This window comes from Enhydra lutris, unplaced genomic scaffold, assembly GCF_002288905.1.
Source record: "Enhydra lutris kenyoni isolate GAN:26980312 unplaced genomic scaffold, ASM228890v2 scaffoldscaffold3, whole genome shotgun sequence".
In the NCBI taxonomy this organism is placed as follows: domain Eukaryota; kingdom Metazoa; phylum Chordata; class Mammalia; order Carnivora; family Mustelidae; genus Enhydra; species Enhydra lutris.
Genome location: NW_019154087.1, coordinates 52,717,725 through 52,727,795, shown reverse-complemented (window position 1 = coordinate 52,727,795; position 10,071 = coordinate 52,717,725).

Here is a 10,071-nt window from a genome sequence, read left to right as displayed (position 1 = left end):
TCAAAAGCCCAAATAACTGCATATAAGCACTGTATTTTATTTGCTAAAGTTGGTTCCTCCAGCAATACAGGTTAAGTATTCTGATATTGTTATAAATGTATACTGAAAATGTATAATTAAATATATAAACAGTTGATGGTGGGAACCTGATTTCTGACCATTGAAGCATGAATTAATGGGTAAGTAAACACTGAGGGTGCAGTGATCCACGTGGCAATGGAATAAAGTTGGAGAGTATGAATTCATATTCAGCTTAATATAAATATGGTAGTTACATATAGACATTTTTAGATATATATTAACAGAGGGTAAATATAGACACATATACTAGTTGATTATGTAAATAAATTAATGTAATACATTATAATAATAGGAAAAAAACCTCAAGAACCTCATGATACTCTCAATAGAAAGAAAAATATTTGGCAAAATCCAAATCTTTTCCTGAGGAAATAATCAACAAACTAATAATAGAAGGAAAGTTCATCAACCTGAATAACAGCATTTACAAAAACCCTATAGCTAACAACAAATTAATGTGAAAGACTAGATGGTTTCCTCCTAAGATGAGAAACAAGAGATAAACGTCTGCTACTTATCTCCCGAGTATACCAACTCTGTAGTCATATGTCATAATTTATTCCACAGAGACCTTGATCAATTTTCCCTTCCACAAGATATACCACTAGTCTACTACATTGATGACATTATGCTGTTTGAACCCAGTGACTGATAATTAGCCAGTGCTTTAGACTTACTGGCAAGACTTTCACATGCCAGATGTTGAGAAATAAATCTGAGAAAAACTTAGTGACTTATACCTCAGTAAAATTTCTAGGGGGCCAGTTGTGTGGAACATGTTGAGGTATCTCTCTCTCTCTCTCTTTCTCTTTTTAGAGAGAGAGAGAGAATCTTAAGCAGACTCCATGTGTGAAACCCAATACAGGGCTCAATCTCACAACTCTGAGATCATGACCAAAGGCTTAATCTACTGAGCACACAGGCACCCCTTGAGATATCTCTTCTGAGGTGAAAGTTAAATAGTTGCATTTAACATTTCCTATAACCCAAAAATAGACACAACTACTACTGGGCCTCTCTGAATTTTGAAGGCAATGTATTCCTCATCTGGATGTGCTACTCTGGCTCATCTACTAAGTCACTAAAAAAGCTCCTACTTTTGAGTGGGTCCCAGACCAAAAGAAGGTTTGTAAGAGATCTGGGCTGCTACATAAGCTCCTCTTCTACTTGGGCCATATGATCCACTCAGTCCAATTGTGGAATGTCCTTTTGAATATGTAGACTATGCCAGCTGGGTAGTAATAGCTTGCAGGGCAGTGGAAGCTTTCTCTAGAAGGTTGAATATGCTTTGAATTTTTGTGTAATACATGGTGATCCACTAACAATATTTTAATTTCCTGTCCGTCTGGCTTTATGTTTTGTGGGTCCAGTGCTGTTAGTTACAAAGGAAGAGCTCTTGCATCAAGAAACACATTGATTATTTGAACTGTAAGTTAAAACTGCCACCCACCTACTTTGGAATCCACCTGTCTATGCATCAATAGGCAGAGAAAGATATTCCTATATGGCTGACTCTGATCACAAAGGGTAAACTGGGCTGCTTGCTACTCAAGGGGGCACTTGGGTAGCTCAGTCATTAAGCATCTACTTTCAGGTCAGGTCATGAGCACAGAGTCCTGGGATTGAGCCCTGCATCAGGTTCCCTGTTCAGTGGAGAGCCTGCTTCTCCCTCTCTCTCTCTGCCCCTCCCCTCTGCTTATGTTCTTTCTCTCTCACTCTATCTCAAATAAATAATATCTTTTTTTATTTATAAAAAGGAAGAGTATGTCTGAAATACAGGAGATTTCTTGGGGTCTTTCTTGGTACTGCCATGCTTTGTGACTAAAAGTAAGGCAGAAAATGCTTTTAGGGAAGGAGGGAAGATGATAGAAGAGTAGCGGATCTGAATTTCATCTGGTCTTTTGAATTCAACTAGATATGTATCAAGTCACTCTGAACACCTGTGAATTCAACCTGAAATGTAAGAAAAGAATTGCCAGAATTCTACAAATAGAAAAGTGACCACATTTTGCAAGGTAGGAAATGCAGAGAAATGAATTTAAGGGGATATATAAGAAGATAAAAGAGTGGGGAGGGAGTCTTCATAAGCTGGCTATTAGAAAGTGATACAACAGCAGAGTGCAAAATTGGAACTTTTAGAAGTCTGCTCCCATGAGAGATGTTCCTACCTGAAAGATGTTCAGATGGCAAAGCAAGGCAGACTCGTAGGTGAGACAGTGCGGTCTCAGGATTCCTGGAGTCACAGAAAGAATGGGGGTGCCTAGGTTGGCAGAGTTGCCAAGCAGTGGAGTGGGGAAACCAACTACAATCAGCAAGACTGGGAGAGGGCTCTCAGCTCAGTTTGCCATAAAGTGAGAACCAGGGCACTATTAAGCAATTGCACTCAGAGAAACTCCTATATATCCCCTCAGATTCACTTCTCTGCACTTCCTACCCTGTAAGCAGCAGAAATGTGGGGACACCCCTCCTTTTTCTGGGAGGAATTGTGTGAGTACTTACATGATCCTGGTGCCAGACCCCTTGGCAGGGGCCCTGCAAGTGGAAAAACCACAGCAACCCCCTCTCTCCCCTGAGAGGATTGGTGCAGGAGTGCACTGCAGGAGACTGTAGAGTTTGGTGCACAAAAAAGGGATTGACTGAGTTTCCTGAGGGTTCACTGAAGAGTGGGGACTGTGATCTTTCAGCTCCAGGGCTGGAGATGGGTTGCAACAATTTTTTAATCTTTATTTATTTATTTATTTTTTATAATCTTTAAAGCAGCACAGAAAGTATTCAGGGAACAAAAGCCACATAGAGTAACCTGAAGCAGCTTACACTGAAACTGACCCCCTGACAAGGGACAGTGCAACCCTGTGCAAGCAAAGACACCTGAGAATCAGTGCAACAGGACCTTCCTCAAGAAGACTAGCAGGAACATCAGCCACATAACAAATTTATGGATCACTCAGAATTGAAAAAAATCCCAACCCAGGGGAAAATAGTTATAGAATTTGAGTTTTTTGTTTTTGTTTTTGTTTTCTCATGAATCTTTAGTCTTTCAGTTTAATATTTTCTTTTTCTATTTCCTTTTCAACTAGCTTCTCATTTTATCAACACTTTGTTTTCAAGTCTTTTTTTTTAATTTTCAGATTTACCTTTATATTTTATACATATATTCTTTATATTTGCCTTCTTTCACTGTATTCAATTTCATATGTATATATATGTATATATATATATATATATATATATACATATATGTATATATATACAGTAACCTGGAACTATGTAAAGTTTCTCTTTCTTTATAATTTTGGGATTTAGTGTCGTCTAACGAACAGACCAAAATACACCCAGGACCAAATGGATCAACCTGTTTTGTCCACCTAGGAGATTATATTCTCTCTTTTTTCCTTTTTTCCTTTTTGGTTCCTGACCACTACAGATTTGTCTATTGTATATTTCATTGGGGCCTGTTTTGTCCACCTAGGAGATTCCATTCTCTCATTTTTCCTTTTTTCTTTTTTGGTTTCTGACCACTTCAGATTTGTCTAGTGTGTATTTCATTGGGGCCATGTTTGACATTTTTGATTTTGTCTTTTCATTCATCTCTTCTTTGATGGACAAATGACTATAAGGAGAAAGTCACAGCAAAAGAAAGAACCAGAGGTAATACTTTCTTCCATAGATCTAATTGATATGGATATAAATAAATGTCAGAAATTGAATTGAGAATAAGGATTATAAAGTTACCACCTGGGCTTAAGAAAAGCATAAAAGACTACAGAATGCCTTAGAGCAGAAGTAAAGCCTAATAAGGCTAAAATTAAAAATGTTTTAACTGAGATAGAGTCTAAAATAGATGCTCTAACAGCCAGGGTAAATGTGGCAGAAGAGAGAGTAAGTGACAGGGAAGACAAAATGATGGAAAGAAAGGAAGCTGAGGAAAAGACAGGTAAAACAACTAATGGATCATGAGGGAAGCTTTGAGAAATCGGTAATATTATAAAGTGAAATAATATTAAAATTATTGGGGTCTCAGAGGAAGAAGAAAGATATAGAAAAATAGAAAGTTTTTGGAGCAAATCATAGCTGAGAACTTCCCTAATCTGGGGAAGGAAACAGGCATTCAAGTCCTGGAGACACAGAGAACCCCCCTCAAAATTAATAAAAATTGGTCAATACTCTGATATATAATAGTGAAGCTTGCAAATTTCAGAGATAAAGAGAAAATCCTGAAAGCAACTTGAGAAAAGAGGTCCTTAACCTACAGAGGCAGAAACATAAGGCTGGAAGAGACCTAACCACAGAGACCTGGTAGGCCAGAAAAGGCTGGAAAGATATATTCAGTGTATAAATGCAGACAAACAAACAAACAAACAAACAAACAAACAAAAATCATGCAGCCAAGAATACCTTATCCAGCCAAGTTATCATTTAGGATAGAAGGAGAGAAAAAGATCTTCCAAGACAACCAGAATCTAAAAGATTTGTGATCACTAAACCAACCCTACGAGAAATATTAAAAGGGATCCTGTAAGAGAAGAGAGAGCCCAAAAGTAACATAAATGAGAAAGAAGCAGAAACAATCTACAGAAACAGAGACTTTACAGTTAATACAATGACACTAAATTCATATCTTTCAATAATTACTCTGAATGAAAGTGGGTTAAATGTTCCAATCAAAAGACACAGGTCAACAAATTGGATAAAAAAGAAAGACCCATCCATATGCTATCTATAAGAGATTCATTTTAGACCCCAAATCACCTCTAGGTTGAAAGTGAGGAGGTGGGAAAGCATTTATCGATCTAATGGACATCAAAAGACTGCTGGGGTAGCTATCATTATATCAGACAAATTAGATTTTAAACAAAAGACTGTATAAAGGGATGAAAAAAGACATTATATCATATGTAAAGTGTCTATCCAACAAGAAAATGTAATAATTATAAATATTTATGCTCCTAACTTGAGAGCAGTTAATTATGTAAACCAATGAATAACAAAATTAAAGAAACACATTGATATTAATACTAGAATAGTAGGGAACTTTACACCCCACTCACAGCAATGGACAGATCATCTAAGCAGATAATTAGCAAGGAAATAAGGCCTTTGAATGACACATTGAACAAGATGGACTTCACAGATATGCAGAGCATTCCATCCTAAAGCAACAGAATATACATTCTTCTCGAGGGCTCATGGGACATTCTCCAGAATAAATCACATACAGGGTCACAAATCAGGTCTCAACTGGTACCAAAAGATTGGGATTATTCCCTGCATACTTTTGGACCACAATGCTTTGAAACTTGAGTTAAATCACAAGAGGATATTTGGAAGAAACTCAAATACTTGGAGGTTACAGAGCATCCTACTAAAGAATAAATGGGTCAACCAGGAAATTAAAGAATTAAAGAAGAATTTAAAAAATTCATGGAAACAAATGAAAATGAAACACAACTCTTCAGAACCTTTGGGGTGCAGCAAAGGCAATCATTAGAGGGAAATACATAGCAACACAAGTCTTTCTCAAGAAACAAAAAAGTCTCAGATACACAACCTAACCTACACCTAAATGAGCTGGAGAAAAAACAGCAAATAAAGCCTAATCCCAGCAGAAGAAGCGACATAATAAAGATTAGAGCAGAAGTCAACGAAATAGAAACCAAAGGAACAGTAGAAATCAACAAAACTAGGAGCTGATTCATTGAAATAATTAATAAGATTGATAAGCCACTGGCCAGACTTATCACAAAGAAAAGAGAAAGGACCCAGATTAATAAAGTTATGAATGAAAGAAGAGAAATCTCAAGCAACCCCAAATAAATAAAAACAATTTTAAGAACATGTTATAAAAAAAAAAAAAAAAAAGAAGACGATGTTATGAGCAGCTACATGTCAGCAATTAGGCAATCTGGAAGAAATAGATGCAATCCTAGAAACTTGTGAACTTCCAAAACTGAACGAAGAAGAAATGGAAAACCTGAAGAGACCCATAATCAGCAAGGAAATTGAAGCAGTCATCAAAAATCTCCCAACAAACAGGAGCCCAGGCGGGGCTGAATGGCTTCCCAAGGGAATTCTACCAAACACTTAAAGAAGAACTAATATATTTTCTTCTGAAACTGTTTCAAAAAATAGAAATAGAAGGAAAACTTACAAACTTGTTCTATGAAGCCAGCATTCCCTTCATCCCAAAATCAAAGACCCCACCAAAAAACAGAATTCCAGACCAATATCCCTGATGAACATGGATGCCAGAATCTCACCAAGATACTAACCAATAAGATCCAACAGTATATTAAAATGGCTATTTACAAGAACCAAGTAGAATTTATTCCTGGGCTACAAGTTTGATTCAACATCTCCAAATCAATCAATGTGATACACTAAATTAATAAAATAAAGGATAAGAGCCTTATGACCCTCTCAATTAATGCAGAAAAAGAAAAAAATGAAAAAATGCAGCATCCTTTCTTGATTAAAGCTCTCCACAGTGTAGGGATAGAGGGAACATACTTCAGTATCATAAAAGCCATCTATAAAAAGCTTGCAGCAAATATCATTCTCAATGGGGAAAAACTGAGATCTTTTTCCCTAAGGTCAGGAAAATGACAGGGATGCCCACTCTCACCATTGTTGTTCAAAATCTTACTAGAAGTCCTAGCCTCAACAGCCTGACAACAGAAAGAAATAAAAGGCTTTCAAATTGTCCAAGAAGAAATAAAACTCTCACCCTTTGCAGATGATAAGATACTTTATGTGGAAAACTCAAAAGACTCCACCCCAAAATTGCTAGAACTCATACAATTCAGCAACATGACAAGATACAAAATCAATGCACAGAAATCAGTTGCATTTCTATAAGCTAATAATGACAGAAGAAAGAGATATTAAGGAATTGATTCCATTTATAATTCCACCATAAACCATATAATATCTATGAATAAACCTAACCAAAGTAAAAAATCTGTACTTTAAAATCTATGGAACACTTATGAAAGAAATTGAGGAAGACAGAAAGAAATGGGGAAAAAAATTCCATATTCATGGATTGAAAGAATAAAAATCATTAAAATGTCTATGCTATCCAGAGAAATCTACACATTCAAAGCAATCCCTATCAAAATACCACTGACATTTTTCACAGAACTGGAATAAATAATCCCAAAATTTGTATAGAACCAGAAAAGACACTGAGTAGCTAGAGGAATGTTGAAAAAGAAAAGCTAAGCTCTTAGCATCACAATCCTGGACTTCAAGTTCTATTATAAAAGCTGTAATCATCAAGACAGTCTGGTACTGGCACAAAAACAGACCCATAGATCAATCAAATGGAATAGAGAACCCAGAAATGAACCCTCAACTGTATGGTCAACTAATCTTCAACAAAGAAGGAAAGAATAGCCAATAGAAAAGACAGTCTTTTCCACAAATTGTGTTGGGAAAATTGGACAGCCACATGTTGAAGAATGAAACTGGACCATCTTCACAAAGATAAGCTCATACACAAAGATAAGCTCAAAATGGATTAAACACCTAAATGTGAGATAGGAATCCATCAGAATCCTAAAAGAGAAAACAGAGAACAACCTCTTCGGCCTCAGTTGCTGGAACTTCTTTCTTGACACATCTCTAAAGACAAGGGAAACAGAAACAAAAATAAGCTATTGGGACTTCTTCAAGATAAAAAAACTTCTGCATAGCAAAGGAAACAGTCAACAAGTGTAAAAGACAATCTATGGAATGGGAGAAGATATTTGCAAATGACATACCAGAAAAAGGGCTAGTATTAAAGATCTATGAAGAATTTATCAAACCCAACACCCAAAAAATCCAGCCAAGAAATGGGCAGAAGACATGAACAGACATTTCTCCAAAGACTACATACAAATGACCAACAGATACATGAGAAAATGCTCTACATCACTCGACATCATGGAAATACAAATCAAAACTACAATAAGATTCCACCTCACACCAGTCAGAATGGCTAAAATTAACAAGTCATGAAATGGCTAAAATTAACAAGTCATGAAACAACAGATGTTGGAAAGGACGCAGAGAAAGGGGAAACCCTCTTCCCCCACACACACTGTTGGTGGGAATGCAAACTGGTACAGCCATTCTGGAAAACTTTTTTGGAGTTTCCTCAATAAATTTAAAATAGAGTTTCCCCAGTAATTGTACTACAAGTATTTACCCCAAAGATACAAGTGTAATGATCTGAAGGGGCACCTGCACCTCAATAATTATAGTAGCAATGTCCACAATAACTAAACTGTGGAAAGAGCCAAGAAGTCCATCGATAGGGTATGGATAAAGAAGATGTGTGGTATATACACATTGGAATTTTACTCAGCCATAAAAAAGGATGAATACTTACCACTTACATTGATGTGGATGGAACTGGAGGGTATTATGCTGAGCTAAATCTGTCAACCAGAGAAAGACAATTATCACGTGATTTCATTCATATGTGGAATATAAGAAAAAGCACAGAGGATCTTAGGGGAAGTGAAGGAAAACTGAATGGGGATCATCAGAGAGAAACACAAATGATGAGAGGCTCTTAACTATAGAGAACAGACTGAGGGTTGCTGGAGGGGAGGTTGGTGGGAGTGATAAGCATTAAGGAGGGTGCATGGTGTAATGAGCACTGGGTGTCATATATAACTGATTATTGAATTCTACATCTGAAATTAATGATATACTACTATATGTTGGCTGGTTGAATTAAAGAAATAAAATCAATGGAAAATTACAACTCAAAACAAGCAGGACTACTTATGCTTCATTTATTTAAGAATTGAAATTTAGGGTCACCCCACCAACTAAAGAACCAAAAATAGCTTAAATAGTTTATGAGAGAAAATGGAATATCAAATCAATAGTAGAAAAAGATGGTTATAAATGCGAGTTATGACCACATGACAAGGTGCATTAGACTAAGACGATAATTATTATGAGTATTTCTTCCTTATTTTGTTATGAATATGTTTGTGTGTGTGTATTTGGTATTCATCATATATATATATATGCTTTCTTCTCACTCCTTTATTATACAACATAAGATGTGTTTATAACAGGTAACATCACAATATGTGTTATATCTATGAGAAGAGTGAACATCATCCAAGAACTTTGCTTTTTCTTTTGGGAAAAGGGTTAATACATTTTTGGTCGTATGTGCACTGGTTTACCATGTTATGTGGAAATGTGACTTTGCTATTGTCATTACTTATAGATTAATTATAGTTTACAGAGATGTGTATGGGTATTATAATGACAAGGGTTGGAAGGTAATGATTATTTTGATTTTCCAGCTTGGTTAGGCCATAACATCAAGGTATTTGACCACACATCAATTTTTTCTTTGGTGTGAAGGTATTTTGTATATGTGGTTAATGTATATAATCAGCAGATTTTCAGTAAAGGTGATTATAAAAATCAGTTGTACATCTGTACACTTGGAGTGAACATTCCAAAAAGAAAATCAAGACATTTCCCCTTATAATAGCAACAAAAAGAATAAACTACATAGGGATGAATTTAACAAAAGAAATGAAAAAAATATTCTCTACACTAAAAAACAATGCTGTAAGAACTTAAAGAGATTCAAAATAAATGGAAAAGTATTTCATATTCATGTATTGGTAAACCCAATACTGTTAAAATGCAAATACTTTCAAATTAGTCTATGGCTTCAGTGCAATCCCTAAGAGAATATCAGCTGATATATTGGTTCTCCTGTAAATCTAAATCTGTTCTAAAAAATATATCTATTTTTTCAAAAAGATATTTTATTTTATTTTTTAATGTGGCTAGTAGAATTGGAAAATATATACATGGCTCACATTATATTTTTATTGGAGACTGTTGACCAAAGGTCAGATAGAAAACCTAAGTGTTTGTGGCCTTCTGCATAGGCTGTAAGCTTGAGAGACTTGCAGTTTCAGATCATTCCAGAAGAGTGAATGTCTATACTGAGGGTAACTGATT